The sequence below is a fragment of the Leucoraja erinacea genome, chromosome 9 (genome assembly GCF_028641065.1).
Source record: "Leucoraja erinacea ecotype New England chromosome 9, Leri_hhj_1, whole genome shotgun sequence".
Classification (NCBI taxonomy): domain Eukaryota; kingdom Metazoa; phylum Chordata; class Chondrichthyes; order Rajiformes; family Rajidae; genus Leucoraja; species Leucoraja erinaceus.
Genome location: NC_073385.1, coordinates 38,198,723 through 38,221,859, shown reverse-complemented (window position 1 = coordinate 38,221,859; position 23,137 = coordinate 38,198,723). Strand labels below are relative to the sequence as shown.

General features: G+C 41.8%; 1 protein-coding gene across 12 annotated transcripts in view; it reads left to right on the top strand.

Annotated features, from left to right (window-relative positions):
- LOC129700259 (neuronal PAS domain-containing protein 3) overlaps window positions 1-23,137 on the top strand; it is a 791,362-nt gene that overhangs the window by 570,559 nt on the left and 197,666 nt on the right. The window lies entirely within an intron of this gene.

Here is a 23,137-nt window from a genome sequence, read left to right as displayed (position 1 = left end):
TGACCACCGCTTTGGTGAATAGCGGCACCATTTGGGGGCTCAGGTACTAGGTATTGGCTTCCTTGGGAAGGGGGGTCTCTTCTGGTGAGGCTGAAGATGTTGTAAGATACTTCCTTGTTCCTCTCTCCTTTGTGAGCACTGGACCCTCCGTTTCCTGGAGCTGGGGTGCGATGGGCAGTTCGCTGCTCCAGGTCTCCCGGAGCTGGGGTATCACAGGCATGTTTGCAGGTTGGCCATCCTTTCCCTTTCCAACCTCAGCGTTTATTCTCTTACTCTGCATCTGTTGGTTTCTCGAGTTTGACTCATTCTCCAACAAGGAGAGGTTCCTGGCATCAGTCTAGGGGAGGAATCTTTTTTTGTGGTGCCCTTTTCCTCTGCCCTTTGCTTTTTGGACAGAGTCTTCTGGTGTATTTTCCTTTTAACCACCTGCCATGCCCCTTCCATTGACTCTCCCTCCTGAAAGGGGGCCTGGGGGTCCCTGTCCGACATTTGGAGGCTCAAGGTAGTCGGTCCGTCATCACTCCAGTTATTCGTTTCTGCTGGGGTCTTGGCTGTTGTGTCGGGGGTGTTGGCAACTGCCCCTCTTATCACCTGTGCGTAGGTGCAAGCTCTTTTAGGGCAGGCCCTGTAGAGGTGGCCTGCTTCCTCACACAGAGTGCAGTTTTTACTCCCTTTACAGTCCGTCTCCTGGCTTACCTGCTTGAATTTCTTGCAAACAACTGCACTGCATTGGGCCACCACATGTCCAGGTTTGTTGCATTTTCGACACACCCCGGGTGGTCCTGCAGAAGCCATATACCCTCGGTTCCCTCCAATAGCAAATACCAAGGGAGTTTAAATGCAAACTTACTTTTCATTGTCAACAGTAAAGGACTCAGAACCAACCTTGCCGCACACTACTGGTCACAGACCTTCAATCAGTAACCATCTACCAATTTGTAATTCGTTGAACAATTGTGTCGTTGGCAAATTTAAAGATAGAGTTGGAACTGTGTCCAGCTACACAGTCATGAGTATAGTCATGATCTTATGGAGATGTATAAAATCATGAGAGGAATAGATCAGGTAGATGCACAGAGTCTCTCGCCCAGAGTAGGTGAACAGAGGACCAGAGGACATGGGATTAAGGTGAAGGGGAAAAGATTTAATAGGAGACTGAGAGGTAACCTTTTCACACAAAGGGTGGTGGGTGTATGGAACAAGCTGTCTGAGGTGGTAGTTGAGGCAAGGACTATCCCAACGTTTAAGAAATAGTTAGACAGGTACATGGATAGGACAGGTTTGGAGAGATATGGACCAAACGCGGGCAGGTGGGACTAGTGTAGCTGGGACATGTTGGCCGGTTTAGGCAAGTTGGGCCGAGGGACCTGTTTCCACGCTGCATCATTATATGACTATGACTCTATAGATTTAGAGCAGGAGGGTGAGCACACCGCCTTGAGGTGCTCCAGTGCTGATGGTTATCAAGCAAGAAATGTTGGTGCCAATTTCTACTGATTGTGTTCTGTTGATGAGGAAGTCAGGGATACAGTGTCAGAGCTAGCAGCCACCTCTGAATGGAAGGAAAGGTCAACAAGACATGGCATAGGATTATGTGTTGTGACTAAAATAACATCAGGCCTAAAGTTCCGATAACCTGATAAGTTTGGTAGATTTAAGATTTGATTCTCAGCATTATGGAAAAGAGGGGAGAGCTTTGTCATTATTCATCAAAGATTGGAAAAGTAAAACACAATGTTCTATTTTCTTTTCAGAAGAACTTACAATTGTAGCATCGCAGTGTAATTAAGCTAATGAGTAAGTGATTAGGTATCTTAAGCAAGATGGTAAAAATTAGATTATGTTGGTTGCTCTCTGGGTTTCTCCCAGAGGATTCACCAAAATTAATTTTACATCTGAAGAAATTAAAGTAGGAGTAGGCCATTTGACCCCTTAAGCCTGGTCTATTCTTCAGTGAGATTGTGGTTGACCTATTGCCTCTGTCATCTTCCTGTACTAACACCATATCCCTTTATTAATTTTCTTTTATAATCGGGTTTTTTTTTCAGTTTTTAATATTACTCCAGTCTGATTCTGTTAAGAGAATTCATGATGATTACATTCGCCTTGCATATATTAAATTTACTAGAATCCAGACCCACAGCAATTTTGTTGTCTTTAACAGTCCGTAATAGTCCAACCAGCTAGATTTTAGCATCAAACCATGACAAAAACATCAATATGAATACAATCACTGAAAACCTGGCATCAACCTTCCAAACGACAATGGCACACCTTGAGAAATCTTCCCTTTGAAATTAGGGAATTTGTTCCAAATTAGGAACAGTTCCATAAACTAATCACGCAACACTTTATGATGTAGGAGGAGGCCTTTTCAGCATTTGGAGTCCATGTCGGCTCAAGAAACAAATCTATTCTGCTCTGATGTACCCTGTATCGTATTCTCCCCACAACTCTTTCCCCCACTCCTCCTACACGGTCAGGGTAATTCACTGTGGACAGTTAATTTACTGAGCTGCATGACTTTGGGAGGTGGGAGGAAACTAGGGGACCCAAAGGAAATCCTGATATTCATGGGAAGAATATTTAAATTCCACTCAGGCAGCAGCCGAGGTCAGGATTCAGCAGTGGCTGCTGTAGCTCTGCAGCAGCAGCTCCATTAGTCGTGCAGAAGTGCTCATTTCTGCCGACACCATAAAATCCTCCAGTAGAACTATGAATCCTCACAATTGACTCTGCGTGTTATGAATTCTCATGGCATCAGTTCAAACATGCCGAGGAATCATCCAACTATCACCCTCCTTCACCCGTTGAAACAATACTCCTCCACAGTGGCACCACAAATATCGGAATTAGCTGTACTGTGAAGGACATACTGTAGCTGAAGGACTGGATTTGCAGTAGTTGGTGAGAGAACCAACATAGAAAAATAGATGCAGGAGTAGGCCATTCAATATGATCATGGCTGATCATCTAAAATCAATACACCGTTCCTGCTTTTTCCCCACATCCCTTCATTCCTGCAGCCCTGAGCTAAATCTAACTCTAACTCTCTCGTGACATGAATGAAAAATCTGCCTTTGACCATTTTGGTAAAAGTAAGGCATCCAAGAAACGCTGCAATATTAGTAGCATTACATTATATGCCCCCATGATCTATAAACATATGGACATACAAGAGACTGCAGATGCTTGGATCTTGAGCAAATGACTAAAGAAGGGGTTCAAGATAAAATATTGCCTGCCCATTACTTCTACTTGTCCTGCCTGACCTGCTGAGTTCCTCCAGTACTTTGGTTTGTGCTCTGTAAATGTGCCCTGGCATATGTTCGTTCTGCCAGTACTATTGAACTGAAGAACTGTTCTTGGTTCAACGAGGAGTGGTACATACCATACCTAAGAATGAAATAACTTTTCTACAACTTTGAAATATATGCAAGCTCAGAAGCAGAAAGTGTATGCTTAAATTGGGCAATCCCACAATAAATTGGGCAGTAGGGTGAAGCAGCTAGTAGAGCTGTTGCCTTACAAAGCCAGAGACCCGGGTTCGATCATGACCTCAGATGCTGTCTGTGTGGAGTCTGCACTCTCTCTGTAACTACATGGATTTTCTCCAGGTGTTCCGGTTTCCTTCCACATCCCCAAAACATGTGGGTTTGTAGGTTAATTGGCCTCTGTAAATTGGCCCGAGTGTGCAGGAGAAAATTGGATAACATAGAGCAAGCGTGAACGGGTGATTGCTGGTCAGCATGGACTCGATAGGCCGAAGGGCCTGTTTCCACGATGTATATTTAAACTAAACTAAATAGATCAGACCTGAGTTCTGCAGTCCATCTGTTTTCAGTCAAGAATGACAATGGATAATTTAATGTAGACGAAAATGCTGGAGAAACTAAGCGGGTGAGGCAGCATCTATGGAGCGAAGGAATAGGTGATGTTTCGGGTCGAGACACGAAGCGTCACCAATTCCTAGCATTTTTGTCTACCTTTGATTTTTCCGGCATCTGCAGTTCTTTCTTAAACATGGATAATTTAATAACCAGCTTGAAGAGGAGGATCCAAGAACATCTCCAACATTGCAGAAGCCTGTACTGATTGCATAAGTAAAGATTTGCAGTCATCTGGGATTACTGGGACAACTTTTGGAATTAATTACCTGGCAGCATTATAGCTGTATTCTTAGCACATGGACTGCCTTTGAAAAGGGAGCAACCCAGCATTTACTCAAGGGCATTGAGGGGTGGACTATATTTGTTGGCCTTGCAGGTAACACCCTCATCGCACGATATAATGTTTAAAACACCCACGAGCTACATACATGCTTGTCTACCTTTCATGTCAATGCAGATGTTATTGTTTAGATCGTAATTTTTAAATCGCGATATTCTTGTAGACAGGGAAGATTAGATGTTGGATCTTGAGAAACAATCCAATGGGTTGTGATTGCTGTGAAAGTAACCGGTCTTGCATATGTTGATGTATGAGAGAGTTTCCACAATGAGAATTGGTAAGGATTTGTTATGTCATGTCATTAAGACTGCATTTGCACTGAAAACATTCTGGACTAATATGTAGAATAATAAATGTATGAAAAGGATCATTTCACTGTTTGATGAAGGAAATTCTTGTATCAGTGTAAATCAAAGGAAAATATTATACGCCGACTCCAAGTGCACTGGGTTGAAAAGCACTAACTCGTGAGAGATGTACAGATTCAAAGCCATGCAAATTTAGAGAATGGAAATAAAAGCAAGCAAGGATTAGTGGAGTGAATAAAAAAGCTATTGTTAATCTGCTGCTAATTGACCAGTGATTGATGGCTGATGTGATGTCCCAATGTAATTTAAGATCTAAGGTGTGTGTTATAATGTAGCCTTCATGTTTCAGAGTGTAGATCACAGTTGTACTAGATACTTACCATATAAAGGTACCTGTTGTTTGTGAAATGACCCTGTTGCTATCGTGAAGGTAGTTTCAATGTCAATATTGCCAATTTTGCATCCTCTCTGTAGATAGCTTTAACGTTGGTGTGACTCCTTGGCCCTGCTGGGAGCTTGGAATTTCGCAGACAGCTACAGCTTTTATTTTAAGACAATAGATGCTTAATATTTAAATTTGTTCATTAAAGGCCCATGAAAAATCAAAAATCTTCAGGCAGGGGTCTACTACCAATTTAGCACCCTTTTAAATACTTGGCAAAGTAAGAATCTTAAGTAGGGAAAGATTTGTCAGATCCGGGTGTTTTTAAAAATAAGAAAAAAATATTTTAATTCATTCATTAGTTGATTTTACTAAGTAGTACACAATTGAATTTGTGTCCATCAATATTTTGATGGATGCTGACTTTGATGATTCACCTTCTAAAGAGATAACAATTGCATATTCTTTGGGAGGTTATGTACATGCATCACAATTAATTTGAAAATGAGTTCACAATTTTCAGCAGATTGACATTCAAGAATCTCAAAGGTGTTTTGGAATTCCAGCAGTGTAACGAGTGCCCAAATTCCTTTAACAGCATGAACGTAATGAGGTCCTAATATGAAGTCGTACTTTTGCTTACCTTTATCATCAAAAATCAAAATATTCATATGAAAATATTTACATAAAAATATTCACATGCACAATAGGAAGGCAATTGCTGTACCTTACTACACACCTGTACAAAATATAATTGATATTAGGTCATAAGGCATAGGAGTAGAATTAGGCCATTCAGCCCTTCAAGTCTACTCTGCCATTCAATCATGGCTGATCTATCTCTCCCTCCTAACCCCATTCTTCTGCCTTCTCCCCATAACCTCTGACACATGTACTAATCAAAAATATATCTATCTCTACCTTAAAAATATCCACTGACTTGGCCTCCACAGCCTTCCGTGGCAAATAATTCCACAGATTCACCACCCTCTGACTAAAAAGATTTCTCCCCATCTCCTTCCTAAAATAACTTCCTTTAATTCTGAGGCTATGACCTTTACTAGACTCTCCCACTAGTGGAAACATCCTTTCCACATCCACTCTATTCTTTGTTTGCATTTTCTTGGCAGATCAGGTATCTGAGATGTTTAACTTCCTTGCAGTGATTTCTTTACTGAAAAGCCTACTCATCTTGATAACTTACTTTGTTGTAATGCAAAGATAGTTTTTAAATTAATTTCAGTTTTTGCAAAAGAACATTCAACGATAGATATAATAACTGATAGACACAAGGAACTGTAGATGTTGGTTTACAAAATAAGACGCAAAGTGTTGGAGTAATTCAGCGGGTCAGGCAGCATTTCTGAAGAACTTGGGTGAGTGACATTTCGGGTTGGGACACTTTTTCAGACACAGTTGGATGCATAAAGAGCAAGTGTCAATAAAAGCAGATAAGCTATCTATACTATTACTAAAAGTCTCATCTTGACCACTTCCTGTCTATGTTATAAATACATTTTAGAAAAAACGCTATCCTATATCGCTATGATTTTTTTCACCATCTTACTAACCATCCTCCTCTCCTCCAACTGCCCCTAGTTTTTTTCCGATCGGTGAAATAATAAAAAAGTTATGAATGTTTAAAAAATCGTGAGATGAGCAGATTGGTCTGCTCGCCTGTCAGTCACCATGATGAAGGTAACGCCCCTTCCGGAGGACCAGGAGAATAAAGTCCCGGAGGCTGGACGCGAGTCAGTCACCCCGGAAGACTGTGAGTGAGAGTTGAGTCCAGAACTGTGAGTCTATGCCGTGAGTTAGAACTGTGAGACTGCACTGTGCTGCTTGTACTGAATTAAATGGTCGGTCTGCACTGTGCTGTTTGAACTGAATTGAAGAGTAGGTCTGCACAGTGCTGCTTGAACTGAATTGAAGGGTTGGACTGCACTGTGCTGCTTGAACTAAATGTCGCACTCATTCCATAAGTCCCACTCACTGCGGATGTCCCGCTCAGGGGAGAGGCCGTGCTCAACCACGTGAGTAGATTCAAGAGAGTTTTACTGTCATATATATGTTGTGTGTGAGAGATGGTGTGTGCGTGAGATGGCGGATGTGTGTGTGAGATGTGTGTGTGAGAGAGATGGAGGGCGAGTGTGTGCGTCAGCCCACCAGCTGTGAGTGAGTCAACTGCCAGCCCACCCGCCGTGAGTGAGTCAACTGCCAGCCTACCAGCCGTGAGTCAACTGCCAGCCCACCAGCCGTGAGTTAGGCAGCTGCCAGCCCACCAGCGGTGAGTGGGTCAACTGCCAGCCCACTAGCTGTGAGTCAGTCGGCTGCCAGCCGACCAGCCGTGAGTGAGCCGGCTGCCAGCTCACCAGCGGTGAGTGGGTCAACTACCCGCCCACTAGCTGTGAGTGAGTCGGCTGCCAGCCCACCAGCCGTGAGTGAGACGGCTGCCAGCCCACCTGCCGTGAGTGAGTAGGCTGCCAGCCCACCAGCCGTGAATGAGTCAGCTGCCAGCCCACCAGGCCCGAGTGACTGAGCTGCCAGCCCACCAGGCCCGAGTGACTGAGCCGCGCCCACCAGGCCCGAGTGACTGAGCTGCCAGCCCAAAAATCCATTCAGCCCACAATGTCCATACTAGCCCTCTGGAAACCAATCCCTTTGGCCCACAACACCCATACTAGCGCTCCAGAAAGCCCCCCCCCCCTCACCTTAAACCTATGTCCTCGGGTTCTTGATTCCCCTAATCAAACGTGTCAATAGGCATTCTGAAGCCGTCCACTGAAAAGTCATTAGTTGTTACAGTGACGTCAATAGATACTCTAGAGCTGTCTACATAAAACTCATTGATTGTTATTGTGGTATCAATAGACACTGCAGCCTGGCTATAGGCCATTGTATTATCTCCTGCCTGTCAATTGCCCACCTCTTAGCGATGGATTTGCGAAAAGAAGCTGGAGAATGATGCAAGGGTCTTGTCATGGTTTATCCCGAACAGCTGCATAACAGAAGATTCTCTGATTTACGCATTTGAAGAAGGACATCAAGTGCTGCTGGATGTTCATCAACTCAGTGAAAGACGCTCTTTGGTCTGTCTGAAACTTGTTGGTCTCCCAGCAGAGCGAGATGTCCATCAGGGATTGTTGCAGACTGTCCCATTCCAGACTGCAGGAGTACGTGCTGATGGAACGAGGTATCAGAGCAGGTAGTTAAGGCAGGTACAATAACAATATTTAAAAGACATATGGACAGGTATATGGATGGCAAAGGTTTAGAGGGATATGGTCAAACGTGGACGGTAGCAGATAAGAATATGCATACGAATAATGAAAGGCTTGGATAGAGTGGATGTGGAGAGGGTGTTTCCACTAGTTGGAGAGTGTAGGACTGAAGTCATAGCCTCAGAATTAAAGGATGAGGACAGATTTCTTTAGTCGGTGGTGAATCTGTAGAATTCTTTGTCACAGAAGGTTGTGGAGACCAAGTCAATGGATATTTGTAAGGCAGACTGATAGATTCTTGATTAGTACGGTGTCAGGGGTTATGGGGAGAAGCAGGAGAATGGGGTTAGGAGGGAGATAGATCAGCCCAGACTGAATGGTGGAGTAGACATGAGCCGAATGGCCTAATTATAGAAATGTTGAAAATAGGTGCAGGAGGAGGCCATTCGGCCCTTCGAGCCAGCACCGCCATTCATTGTGATCATGGCTGATCATCCCCAATCGACTTATGGTCCTATCACTTATGACCTTATGACCATAACATATTTCCATAGCTAGGAATTTGGGAGCATCACTGGAATGATTGTGGCCCCCACCACAGAGAGGATCATCAAACATAGTTATCCTATGGTTTGTTCCAAGAGATTCAATAGTCATCTTCAATGGCTGACTCTCAAACACTGGTTTAGGTTGACAAAAAACTGTGGAGTACTATCTGAATGCAGGAATTACTCAGCATGTCAGCAGCATCTCTGGAAGACAAGAATATTCCTGGTCGTGCCCCTCCTTTAAGGGCCTGTCCCACTGCGGGGACCTAATTTGCGAGTTTAGAAGTGTTTGCGCTCAACTCAAACTCGCAGCATGGTTGGCACGTGGTTCTAGGAGGTCTATGTAATTCTCCTCCATGATGGTGAGTAGTTCCGGCCTACTCGAGGCCTCAGTTTGGTCGAACATGGAAAATTGCATTTAGCACGCTGAAAATGGTCCGCGGGTAAAAATTGGTCGGCATGGAAAAAATCAATATTGTTTTTTACTCGTAGGTTTGGTCGTAGTAGGTCGGCATGTTATCCGTAGGTAATCGAAGGTAATCAAAGGTAGTCTAAGGTAATCAAAGGTAGTCGAAGGTAGTTGTAGATGGTGTTAGTATAGTCAAAGTTAGTCGAAGGTGGTGGTCTTCACTCTCCACTATTCGGTGTCCAATTTTCATGAAGCTAGCCGAAGCTAATCTTCAACATAGTCGAAGGAGATCGAAGGAGGTCTTCTACATAGTCGAAAGAGGTCTTCTACATATTCGTAGGAGGTTCTCTACATAGTCGAAGGAGGTCGTAGGAGGTGTTCTACTTCGGCGATACAACAAGACCATGACACTCTTTTAAACTCTTCTAAACTCGCAAATTAAGTCCCCGCAGTGGGAAAGGCCCTTTAGATTAATTCAGATTTACTTAGGTTAGTTTATGGATGAGTAAAAAATGTCTCCTCTTTTCCAGAGGAGCTCTTGAAGCCCTGTAATTTTGCAATATTAATGTGTGTTGCAAACTGTTTGATGTAACTGCCATATTCATGGCAGGCTCCATACATAGGTAAATCAAGCTTGTCAAACTGCAATGCAGTTACGTGTTGCGCACTTTTAGCACATAGAATTTCCAGTCGCACATTGCAATCATTAACTTAGCATAAAAATATGCTGCCTGAAAGAATTATTAGCCATTCACCTCTTCAAATTGCAACAATAGTTATATTTTGATCATGTCTTCCATATATACTGCCTGACCCGCTGAGTTACTCCAGCACTCTTTGTATTTACTTTAGCAAACCAGCATTTGCAGTTCCATGTGCAAACCTAAGCCAGTATTTGGAAGTCAGCCATTAAAGATGACCACTAAATCTGCTGGAAGATTCATGGTGACACAGTGGTTCAGCTGTTAGAGCACCAGAGATCCTGATTCGATCCTGACATTGGATGATGTCTGTGTGGTGTTTGCATGTTCTCTCTGTGAACGCCTGGGTTTTCTCTGGGTGATCCGGTTTCCTCCCACATAGCAAAGATGTGCCGTAGGTTCATTGGCTTCTGTAAATTGCCCCTAATATATAGGGAGTGGATGAAAAATTATAATAACATAGAACAAATGTGAACGAATAACTGATGGTCGGCGTGGACTCGGTGGACCAAAGGGCCGGTTTCCACACTGCATTTCGAAACTAATTTGTGCAAGTGAAGATCTTTTACTATCCGTTGCAATTATTTGCCATTTTACATTCAGGAAGCATCCTAGAGGATGAACAAGAAAAGGACTGTGTTGATGAATTTGGCACATTGTAGTCAAATCTGTCGGTTTTCACTTAGTGCTGCCGTTTCTCAGTCAAAGTCTCATCACATCAGGATGATGTTTTCAAATGTTGTTGTTATAACTTTCTCTGTCTATCTAGCATGGATTGAAAGTTCTCACTGATCATTGCCAGGACAGCTGTTGAAGTTGTTTTTTTAAATTACCTTTCTGAATGAATGTTTCAATAAGGAGAGCGGATTGCTTGCCAACATGCCAGCTGGTTGCTATTGGAGCTGGTATTATACATTCAAAACAAGTCTTTCACTGCCTAGTACCTTCATTTAAACTCCAATTTTTAACAACCAAGTGTTTGTGGACTAAGAACAACCAGATGGAAACATCCTTCAATATTGGCATGTGGAGAGAGGGGGAAGACTCAGATAGTGTGTGTCTGCAGGGATTCTCCTGTTTTCCAATGAAACTTTATAAAGCAACATATAAAATGGGAAAAAAAAGCGTAAATACTGTGTACACTCATTTTTCAGGGTTTCCAAAATTCTTAGAGGTTCCAGCTCACGTGGGAGAATTAATAGCACAATGAAACCAGTCTTTCTCTGGACACTTCAATCCTTGCCCAACCAGCTACTTAAACACTACTGAATCTTAAATAAAACTAACAATGCCAGGAATACATTCAAACCTGCAACAAAAATATCATATCACTCAGAGTTTGAACAATTCCACTGTTGTTATCAATGAAGTTTGGATTTTTTTTTTTACATTGATGATAAAAAACATTTTTTCATCTCAATGCTGTTTTGTGGATCATTATGGTGGTGAACCATAAATAACACACTGCTTCCCCTTGCACACTTGGGGGAAAAAAGGACAAGCCATTTAAAATTTGGTGGAGAGCTTGAATATTCATTTATGTGACCACGTAATAGAATCCCAGGTTATAGGCTATTTGAAAATGCAAATTGACATCCTGAATTTGTTGCAGAATCTCAGTAGCAATTTTCACAGAGAGCTGGTTGAGCATGATAAGTAACTGATGCCAGGCGTTGAAAAAGCCTGATCAGTAGTCGCTGGAGTGTGAAACACCGTTCTTGAAAGGGAATTTTTTCAGAACAGTCCAGGTAGCTGGCCAGCTTTTGTATTCATGTCACAGGTAGATAGAGTGGTGACATGATAGGTGGGCATGCTGTCCTTGATCAGTCAGGGAATTGAGTGCAATGGTGAGATGTTATATTGCAGCTGTACAAGAGATTGGTGTAGCCATTCTTGGAGTATTGTGTTCAGTTTTGATCACCCTGTTATTGGAAAGATCAAGAGAAGAGAGAGTCAATAGTGTTTTATTGTCATATGTCCCAGATAGAACAATGAAATTCTTGCCATTAAGCTAAAAAAAAGTGCAGAGAAGATTTATGAGGATGACTCCAGGACCCAGGGCCCTGAGCTTTCGGGAGAGGTTGGGTTGGCTGAACTTTATTTCTTGGAGCATAGGAGACTGAGGGATGATCTTCTCGAGGTGTGTAAAATCCTGAGAGCCATCGATAGGGTGAATGCACATAAATACTTTCACAGAGTAGGGAAATCAAGAACTAGAAGGCATAGGTTAAGGTGAGAGGGGAATGATTTAATAGGAACCTGGAGGGAAACATTTATAGGAACCTGGGGGGAACAAGCTGCCAGTGGAAATAGTTGAGGCAGGTACAATAGGGCCATTCTTTGGAAAGTGAACCAAAATGTCACACACGTTACCAAATGGCATCACATAACGTAATACATTAAAAAATTATTGTAAGAGATTAATCGTATTCATTGCTATTTTCCTACTTACAGAACTATAATGCATGTATGCTAAAGAAATGAACATTCTAGCTTTTTAAAATTCACAAGCGTTTGTATGATAAAACTGTGTTTTGATAAAAATGCTTCCGTGTGAGGTCACACATGTGACCAGTCATTATTGACCGCTGACCCTGAGCAAACATTGTCAGCATAACATAAATATTTCAATTGATAAACTTCAAAAAAAATATGAATCATATATTACACAACAAAATACCTGTAATGCTTTCAGAATTAGAAGAGATGCATTCCACAATTTCTCATATTTTTGGTCACACATGTGACTAAGAATGGGCCAATAACAACATTTCGATATCATTTGAACAGGTATATGAATAAGAAACATTAGAGGGTTATGGCAAAATACGAGCAAATTAGATTAGCTTGGATGGGCATCTTAGTTGGCATGGACAACTTTGGCTGAAGTGTCTATTTCTGTGCAATATTATTCACTGACTGTAATGCTGCACACAAGTGTTAAACCAATGACTGCAGCTCATCAGAAAACTTGAATGCGCCTTGTACCTGGCCATAATGAGCCTACCTGTCTTGTAAGAGCACGAATGGCTCATTGAAACAAAACATATACAGTATTTTGAGTTAAATTCTCCCTTTTCCTTCCTCAGTGGCGAAGTAGACTGTAGTTTTTTGGACCTAGTCATTTTACCCATTATTGTGCCTGTAGTACAGATACTAACTATAACTGAGCAAAAGTGCTAATTTCAATTCAGCTACTGTAGAGAGGGAAACAATGTTCACCTTGGTAATTCTCAAACACTTGTTCAGCAGCTTGTATAGAATACAGCAGAATTCACTTGGCTGGGGATCTCTCGAACAACACAAAGTGCTGGAGTAATTCAGCAGGTCAGACAGCATTCCGGACCTCATGTGTTACTCCTGCACTTGTGCTTAACACAAGATACCAGCATCTGAGCTTTCTTGTCTCCATTTGGCTGAGAATTTTGATTAGCAAGAGGAATAACTGGATCGAACATGAATTCATATATCTCTCGTTTCCCCCTCCCCTGACTCTCAGTCTGAAGAAGGGTCTTGACCCAAAATGTCACCTATTCCTTTTCTCCAGAGATGCTGCCTGACCTGCTGAGTTACTCCGGCATTTTGTCTATCTTCAGTGAAAACCAGCATCTGCAGTTCCTTCCTACACAATATGAAATAAAACACTACTTTTGAAAGAAAAAAGGATTGCAGTTATGGCTACAGACTGAAAGGAAAGGGCTCTAACGAGTGTTGTAGAGCAGAGGAATTTAGGTGTACAGGTACATCATTCATTGAAAGTGGCATCGCAGGTAGATAGGATGGTCAAAAAGATTTTGGCACATTGGCCTTCATCAGTCAGAGCATTGAGTACAGAAGTTGCAAGGTCAAGTTGCAGTTGTATAAGACATTGGTGAAGCCTCATTTAGAGTGTTATGGTCAGTTTTGCAATCCATGTTATAGGAAAGAGGTTGTCAAATTGGAAAGTGTAAGAGAAGATTACAAGGATGTTGCCAGGACTCAATGGCCTGAGCTATAGGGAGAGGTTGAGCAGGCTAGAACTCTATTCCTTGGAGCACAGGAGGACTAGGTACAATCTTATAGAGGTGTACAAAATCATGAGGAATAGATCATGTAGCCGCACAGATTTTCTTGCCCAGGGTAGGAAAATCAAGAACAAGGACACATACGTTTAAGGTAAGGGGGGAAAGATTTAATAGGAACCTGTGGGATAACTTCTTCACACAAAGGGTGGTGGGTATATGGAATGAGCTGCGTGGGAGGTAGTTGAGGCAGGTATTATCACAATGTTTCAGAAACATTTAGACAGGTACATGGAAAGGACAGGTTTAGAGGGATATGGGGCAAAGGCAGGCAGGTGGCATTAATGTAGATGAGACATGCTAACCGGTCTGGACAAGTTGGGCCAAAGGGCCTGTTTCCAAGCTGTAAGATTCTATGACTCTAAAAGAAACTCGTCATTTTAAACCAGTAAATGGAAACCCTTTCACCAAAATGTTGGAAGTTGTCTTAGAAACGCTATTTCAACCAAGACTGGTTGTTGTTCTCCCATTTGCTGATATTATTTCCAACAATAGATTTTGCACTTTTGTATGCAGCCAAGCTGACTGCTCAACCTTATCACAAATGACCACTTAGCTACTCTCCAGTCAGGTAAGATTTGCAAACCCCACAGGTACATCTGCTTAGCCATTAGCCTAACCTGTTTGAACACTTTGCAGAAATTATTGACAGCTCAAGTGCAGTAGGGAAGACTGGATGTCCCAGTGGCCCTTCCACTGATGCTTTCTCCTGCGTTAAAGAGTTAACTAGCCACAAACAAGCTCTAGGTAGGAACTAATGAATGTACTGAGATTGAGAGAAACATTCTGTTGAGACTCATTGATCTGTATCTCTGAACCCAGCATTAGGATTCAGTGTGTAACCTCACACTGAATAACCCTGGCTGTATGCCCACGAGTAAACAACTCCTTTAATGTTTGTCTTCTGCAAATAGGCAGGATCCTACTTATTGTCCCATCTCTTTTATTATCATGATTTGAAATCATTCCTTCTTTGAGTTCTTTCAAATTTGTTTAATATCTGATAAAGTCAGTTTTATTGTTACTTCCTCTTTGGTACCCTATACAAAAATACTCAATCCATATAACTGCTCCGTCAAAATCAGTTCTCAGGTCAATCCAGTTAGAATTTGTTTGTAGTGTCTTGCAATCCATTCCATTACCTTGGACTAATTTTATGGACATTTAATAGAAAAAGTCTTGCCTGTTTCTCTATAGGAAATTATATTATGCTGTAATAATAAACATTAAATTGTGACCCTTCCCAATTATTTCTCATTGACATCAACAAATGGAGGATATTCTGTCATGTGCACAAGCACGCGTTATCCAAGCCTTTTATATACTAGCTATTTCCTGAAAGCTATGTTAACAATGCCCCTTAGGAGCCTTTGAACCGTCTGAGTGGTGGGACGACGTTGATCGGAAAATTTGGCCACGTTGCTATCAGTCTCGCAGGATTAATTTCACTATTGAATTTTTCAGATCCTATTTTTACTTGAAATTTACTGAATTACTTGGCTATTGGCACATCCAAAAAGAAGCAGGCAATCTTTCTAAATCATCCATTCTTACATAAGGCAAGTTACCAGTAAAGCACGCTGGAACGCCAGGTCTCAACTCAGAAGCATAACAATTAAATAGATTTGGATTAGATGCTTTTTGGATGTTCTTGGTTTTACAAGAACTTGGGCTGTAGATTGTGCTTGTGTGTCTGCAATGCTTCTGCCATCGACCCACAGCAGTATATCGACTGAAAGGCTTTAACACCATTGTTCAGTTCCTGTTTGATTTACATTTCTGGATACCACAGTTTATTATGTATTAAGATGCTAGAAAGAATCCATACCACGGTGGTCAACTGTTCCTGTGCATCTTTCACAATTAGGACAAAGAAACTAGCTTTTTTCTTTGAGACGAACGAGGGTTATCTCAAAATACAGTGTACGACTGTCTTCATTCCTGTTGGATTAATGTTATTAGCTTGCTGCATACTGGTTCCCAATTTGAAGTAGTGACTTATTTTAAATGTGAAATGTCTAATTTTTGCAAGATCCCTGATAAACCGTTCAAGTTGAATGCAGACACATTCCATTACCTCTAATGGAAAGTGCTCCTTTTTACTGACTGTCAGATTATAAGCCTTGGGTGTCTGATCCCACCAACATAAGAGCCTATATCATTTAGTATGAAATCATAAAGTATGAAATCATTACATTGCAGGCATTAAAGCCAGGTCAGTTGACTTGTTCCGGATTCTAGTTGCAGCAATCCACATTCATACCTGCAGGGACAATCTTTTAATGCTAGAATCACTCCTGTCTTGCAGACAAGTAAATCGAACATGGAGCAGTATTAATGACTATTCCCATTCCTACTGGAATCTGAAGAGATACGTGTAGTTCCAGTTTTGTGAGATTTAACTCTCTCCTGACTGAAGCCAGAAAATTAAAAAATGGACACATTTTAAAAGGCTGTTAACTCACTGGAATCGGTTTTGTGCAATTGCACAAAACCATATATACCCTATTAGTTATAGTAATAGTTTAATAAGGATTGAATTAAGCTCCAGGGGACTGGCTTCGATACACAAGATTACTGTTTGCAATGTTGAGACAAACACCAGCTAGCGCCTGCAAAGTGAATAGCACCCAGCAAATTTAGAAATTTATTATTCTGAAAATAGCTAAAAAGTTTACTTTGACATTAGAAACAGGAAACTGCAGATGCTGGTTTACAAAAAAGACACAAAGTGCTGGAATAACTCAACGGGTCAGGCAGCATCTCTGGAGAACATGGATAGGTGACATTTTGGGTGAGACCCTTCTTCAGACTTCGGACCATGTTTTTCAAAGATGCTGCCAGACCCATTGATTTACTGCAACATTTTGTATCTTTTATTTTGCTTTATCTTTACCCCAGCTTTGATGAAATCTTTAACTTTACCCCAACATGGAAGAATGCTATTTGCTGACATGCTCTGCCTCTACCTTTCAGTCTGCAGGAAATTGAAGTGAATTCTCAGATATAATATTACTTATTATTTAAATTCAATTAGTGAAATTAATGTTGTTGCATCAAGCCCATACTTAATGTCAGTCCCCACAATCCTCATCTGCCAAAGTCACACATGGCCATCTGCTCAGGATTTGCACCCCATTCTCACCGATGCTCCATATCTGTAAGAGTGCAAACACGAAGAAGGTCTCAGGTGATAAAGTCGAACACTCATGCTCCCGGATCTCCCTGAGAGCCTTCAACAGAACACAAGGTGGAGCTTGGCCTCTTGTCAGAATTAGTACTCGTAATCTGAGACATGAAAACATTATTATACCGGATGTTAGTGATGATGCTAAATCATTATTGTGCTGCATGTTAGTGATGAAGAGAATTGATGGGAAGTGAATGGGAATGTGAGAGAGAACAAGTTGCTGGGAATAAAGGTGAGGGATTGCTGTGAGATCCTGGTAAATAACTTCCTTTTATGTTGCAGAAAACTATGAAAATGTAATGCAACATGTTGAAAACAAATGGTGTAAACACATAGCAAGAATCCGTGACGTATGCCACACATTAGTTGCCAAATTCTGACACAAAGAACATGCAAAGCAACATAATGAACAAAAGCTGAATGTGACAAATTGGGGCAAGAGCAGATTGAAACCAGCCATGATGGTAGGAATGGAAATACAATAGTTCCATGGACTCCGGACCAAGCAAAAGTTTACATGTTATAGATTGCAGGTTAGAAAGAAGTTGTTAAGAAAGGTAGATGCAAAGAAGAGCCAGGCTATGAGAAAATGATGATAGGGAAGATATTCACTCGGACATTGTCGGGTATGGAGCAGTTAAGTTATGAGGAGCGACTGGACAAGCTATATCTGTTCTCCCTTGAGCAGAGGAAGTTAAGAGGAGATACGGTTGATGTATATCCAATTATGAGGGTTATGGCTGCAGGAAATGTTCCCCATATCAGAAGTAGATAAAGCTAGAGGACAAAGATTTAGGATAGGAGGGAAGAGATTCAGAGGGGATATAGAGTCATAGAGTGATACAGTGTGGAAACAGGCCCATCAGCCCAACTCGCCCACACAAGCCAACAATGTCCCAGCTACACTAGACCCACTTGCCTGCGCTTGGTTCATATCCCTCCAAACTTGTCCTATCCATGTCTGTTTCTTAAACAATGGGATAGTCCCAGCCTCAACTACCTCCCCTGGCAGCTTGTTCCATATACCCACCACCCTTTGTGTGAAAAAGTTACCCATCGGATTCCTATTAAATCTTTTCCCCTTCACCTTGAACCTATGTCCTCTGGTCCTTGATTCCCCTACTCTGGGCAAATGACTCTGTGCATCTATGTATACCTCGGTAAGATCTCCCCTCATCCTCCTGCGCTCCATGGAATAGAGACCCAACCTCCATGGAGTAGAGAATAGAGACCCAACCTCTCCCGATTGTTCGCACCCTCTAGTCCTGGCAACATCCTCGTAAATCTTTCCTGAACCCTTTCAAGCTTGACAATATATTTCCTATAACATGGTGCCCAGAACTGACCACAATATTCTAAATTCGGTCTCACCAACTTCTTACACAACTGCAACATGACGTCCCAACTTCTATACTCAATACTCTGATTGATGAAGACCAATGTGTCACCTTATTGACCACCTTATCTACCTGCGATATGTGTGAGATGTTCCTCACTCAGACTGATGAATACCTGGAACGCACTCTCTGAGAGAGTGGTGGAAATGAGGTTGATGACAGTTTTTAAGAAGAGACGATTTGGCACTAAAGGGGATGGTATGAGTGCTGGGAGATGGGATTAATGTGGATGGATGCCCACGGGTTGGCATGGATGTGGAGGGTCAAACGGACTGTCTACATTTTCTACATCTGTATGACTAAGAGTAATTTAATGAACCCACACAACGATTCTGAACGTGACACTTTACTGATTGCTGTAGTTCATGGAGTTTCAGATTAAGACACTTGGTGCACAAAACAAACAAAATGTTGTTTTTCTTATCATCTGGGGAATTTGTGTTGGTTGTGTATCCTGTCAATTTGCTATGCTCCTGCGCATCAAATGTAATGTTCTGCTGAAGTCAGAACCTAAAATACCTCCAAGGTAAAACAATGAATGAATACGCAATAGCTAAAAAAGATTGCAGGACCTTGGGGCGTGTTGTAGAGCAAAGAGATCTAGGAGTGCAGGACATAGTTCCTTTTGGTATATTGGCCTTCATTGGTCATGATATTGTTCATAGATATTGGGGTGTTATGTTGCTGTTGTACAAAACATTGGTGAGGCTGCATTTGGAATATTGTGTTCTGTTTTGGTCATCCTGCTATGGAAGGATGTTGTTAAGCTGGAAAGAATGCAGAGAAAGATTTACGAGGACGTTTCCAGGACTTGAGGGCCTGAGCTATTCGGAGAGGTTGGGCAGGCTCGGACTTTATTCCTTGGAGCAAATGAGTTTGATTGGTAGTCATGCGTATAAAACATGTAAATCAAACCAAATAAACTATGATTGACATGTCCTTGAGCATTGTTTTTGGCTTTGCACTATTATCATTTGTTTCATACTTAGTTATGAACTACACTGAACTACACCGCACTATATGAACTACACTAGAGTTATGAACTATGCTGAACTTCTTTGTTGTTTATTATAATATTTACAGAGTAATCGGTTGTGCTGCTGCAAGTAAGAATGTTATTGTTCTGTTTTGGGACATATGACAATAAAACACTCTTGACTCTTGAAAGGAATAGATAAGGTAAATGCGCAGTCTTTTACCCAGAGTAGGGGAGTCAAGAACCAGGGGACATAGGTTTAAGGTGTGAGGGAATCGATTTAATAGGAACCTGAGGGCATCTTTTCACAGAGATGGTGGTGGGTATATGGAATGAGCTGCCAGAGGAGGTAGTTGAGGTAAGTATTATAACAACATTTAAATATATTTGTAATGGTTCATGGATAGGAAAGGTTTAGAGAGCCAAATGCAGGCAGGTGAGGGTAGTGTAGATGGGGCTTCTTAGTTGACATGGGCAAGTTGGGCCAAAGGGTCTGATTCCATTCTGTATGACGTTGACTCTATGAGAAGCATGTTTTAGGATTTAGAGGAGAGGTTTGAGTAAGAGAGTGCATGAATACAGAAGCAAGGAAATAAAGAGAGCTAAAAGAAATTGATTCATGATGTTTAGCAAGAAGTATATCATAGTCATTTCTTGTAAATATTAATTAGAGTTATTAGATAATTATATAAACTATATATTTACATATTAAGTAGATTGTGATCTAGGGTAAGTAATGCAGTCTGAATAAAGTCATGGAGATAATTATGATAATACAATAATTATAGAATAGCACACCAGATCAAATTATAGAAAGGCTATCAGACTTAGAAATGATTTATTGAAATCGCTAATGCCTGAAGTCGACATGTCAGAGATTCTTTGTGGTGCATGATTTGATGGATGAGAAAATTCAACTAAGTAAGTAAATTTACAATTGATCAATATCTGTAAGTCGTTAGGGAAATTTTATAATTTCATTGCTGTAAATAGTTGATGGTTTGTATGGGTTTTAAAACTAGGAAACAAAGTAGTGTATGCAGATATAAATATGCCTCAAGAAGTAACTTCACCAAGTGGTTGAGTTTTTGAAGAGATGACCAAGATTGATGAGGCCAATGTAGTAGACGTTTTCTATGGACTTCAAGTTCTTCAACTAGATACTGTATGGTAGACTGGCCCAGAGGTTTAGATCACATGGGGTGAAGGTTGAGCTAGCCACAAGGGTACAAAATTGGCTTGAAGCTAGGAAATAGAGCATGCTGACAGAGGATTTGTTTTAAACTTCTTCTTGCGTTTGAGGCAGCAGAAGTCTGCAGCATGGTGATGCCATCCGGTTCGACATTCATAGGTGCCTGTCCTAAAAAGGGGGCATGCTCTGGGTTGGGCCAAGCTGCAGCGCTGCTGCTGTCTCTGTTTGTTGTCGTTCGCTTGACAGGGCAGTTGACAGGGCTCACCACGGGGAGGTCGGCAGTGAAGGAGGGGGGGTAGAGAGGGAGGGGGGGGTAGAGAGGGAGGGGAGAAGAGGTGGGGGTGGTAGAGATGGAGGACTCCCATTCCCTGCCCCAGGACATACCCAGGTCGTAGAGCAGCACCAGGGCCTGGAACACGGCCTGGTTCTCGTACTCGACCCAGCCCTGGCTGTAGACTACAGCCGTCAGCTCGGCCGCCGCTGGCTCCAGTGCAGGCCCTGACTTCATCTCCGGGCCCATCCCTGACCCTGGACCCAGGCTCATCCTTGCTTCCAGCAGCGGCTTCTTTTTCGGCCCTGGTGCTGTATACCTCTGTCTCAATGTGGTAGACTATTGATATGCCACTGTACCAGGCACAATTTAGACTGTAAATATTTGACTGCAAGAAGGTATACTTCATTGTAGGCCGACCATGTCAGAGTGATATCCCTGTAGTAACGCCAAAGTAACCCACAGATAAACTCCGTACATAATATTAATTTGTAGTTACTTGTATCAGGTGACTCTGTTTTGAATAACATTTTCCTTGACATTTTCAGCTCCCTTTTCTATCTTAGTGTCTCCTTAGTTCAAATATGGAAACCTTGTTCAGACTGAAGGGATTCAAATAAAGAAATAAATATTACTGAGGTAAAGGTACTTGGGAAGCTACAAGGTCTGAAGATGGATATCACTTGGACCACATGGACTACACCCCAGGGTTCTGAATGAGGTGGTTGCAAAGATTGTGGAGGCATTAGTAGTGTTTTTTTCAAGAATCACTAGAGAGAGGAATCGTTCCAGAGGACTGGAAAATCGCAAATGTAATTCCATTATTTAAGCAGAGAGCAAAGTTAAAGAAAGGAAATTATAGTTAGTCTTACTACAGTGGTTGATTAGATTTTTGAATCCATTATTAAAGACGAGGCTTCGGGGTACTTGGAAGCACATGATAAAATAAGCTGACATCAGCATGGTTTTGTTAAGGGGAGATTTTGCCTGAATAATGTTGGAATTCTTTGAGGATGCAGCAAGCACGATAGACTAAGAAGAGTCGGTGAATGTTGTTTATTTGGATTTTCAAAGCACTTTTGATAAGGGTGCCACACATGAGGTTGCTAAACAAGATAGGACGCCATGATATTAGAGGCAAGGTACTAGCATGGATGACTGACTGGCAGAAAACAAAGATTGGGAGTAAAGGGGGCCTTTTCTGGTTGGCTACCGGTGACTAGTGGTGTTCCGCAGGGTCGGTGTTGCACCAGCTACTTTTCACATTGTATGTTATTGAACAGGATTATAGAATTGATGGCTTTGTAGCCAAGATTGCAGATGACATGATGATATGTGAAGGAGCAGGTAGTGTTGAGGAAGCAAGGAGTCTGCAGAACGACTTGGACAGGTTGGGAGAGTGGCCAAAGAAATGGCAAATGGAATACAGCGTAGCAAAGAGTATGGTCATATACTTTGATAGAAGGAATAAAGGCATAGATTATTTTTTAAATGATGAGAGGATTCAGAAATTGTAGGTGTCAAGGGACTTGGGAGCACTGGTGCAGGATTCCCAAAAGATTAATTTGCAGGTTGTGTCAGTAGTAAGGAAGGCAAATTCAACAAGAGAACTAGAATATAAAAGCAAGGATTTAATGATGAGGCTTTATCTGGTGCTGGTCAGGCCTCACTTGGAATATTGTGAGCACTTTTGGGCCCCATCTGTGTAGAAGGATGTGCTGGCTTTGGAGAAGGATGTGTTGGTCCAGAGGAGGTTTACAAGAATGATCCTGGGAACGATTGGGTTAATCTATGAGGAGCGTTTGATGGCTCTGGGCCTGTACTCGCTGGAGTTTAGAAGGATGAGGGGGTATCTCATAGAAACCTATCGAATAATGAAAGACCTCGACAGAGTGGATTTGGAGAGAATGTTTCCAGTGGTGAGAGAGTCAAGAATTAGGCGGCAGGAGAGTAAAAGGACATACCTATATAATGTCGGTAAAGGGGGATTTTTTTTAGCCAGGGAGTGGAGACTATGTGGAATTCCATAATCAAAGGGTATCAAAGGTTATGGGGAGAAGGCGGGAGAGTTGAGAGGGAAAAATGGATCAATCATGATCGAATGGTAGAGCAGACTCGATGGGTCGGATGGCCTAATTCTGCTGCTATATCTTATGGTCTTAACATCCACCAATGTAAATTTATTATTCTGAATTGTCCAAATTCATTGTGTTTGTGTAGGAAATGCAAATCAATTTTCTGGATATTTTTC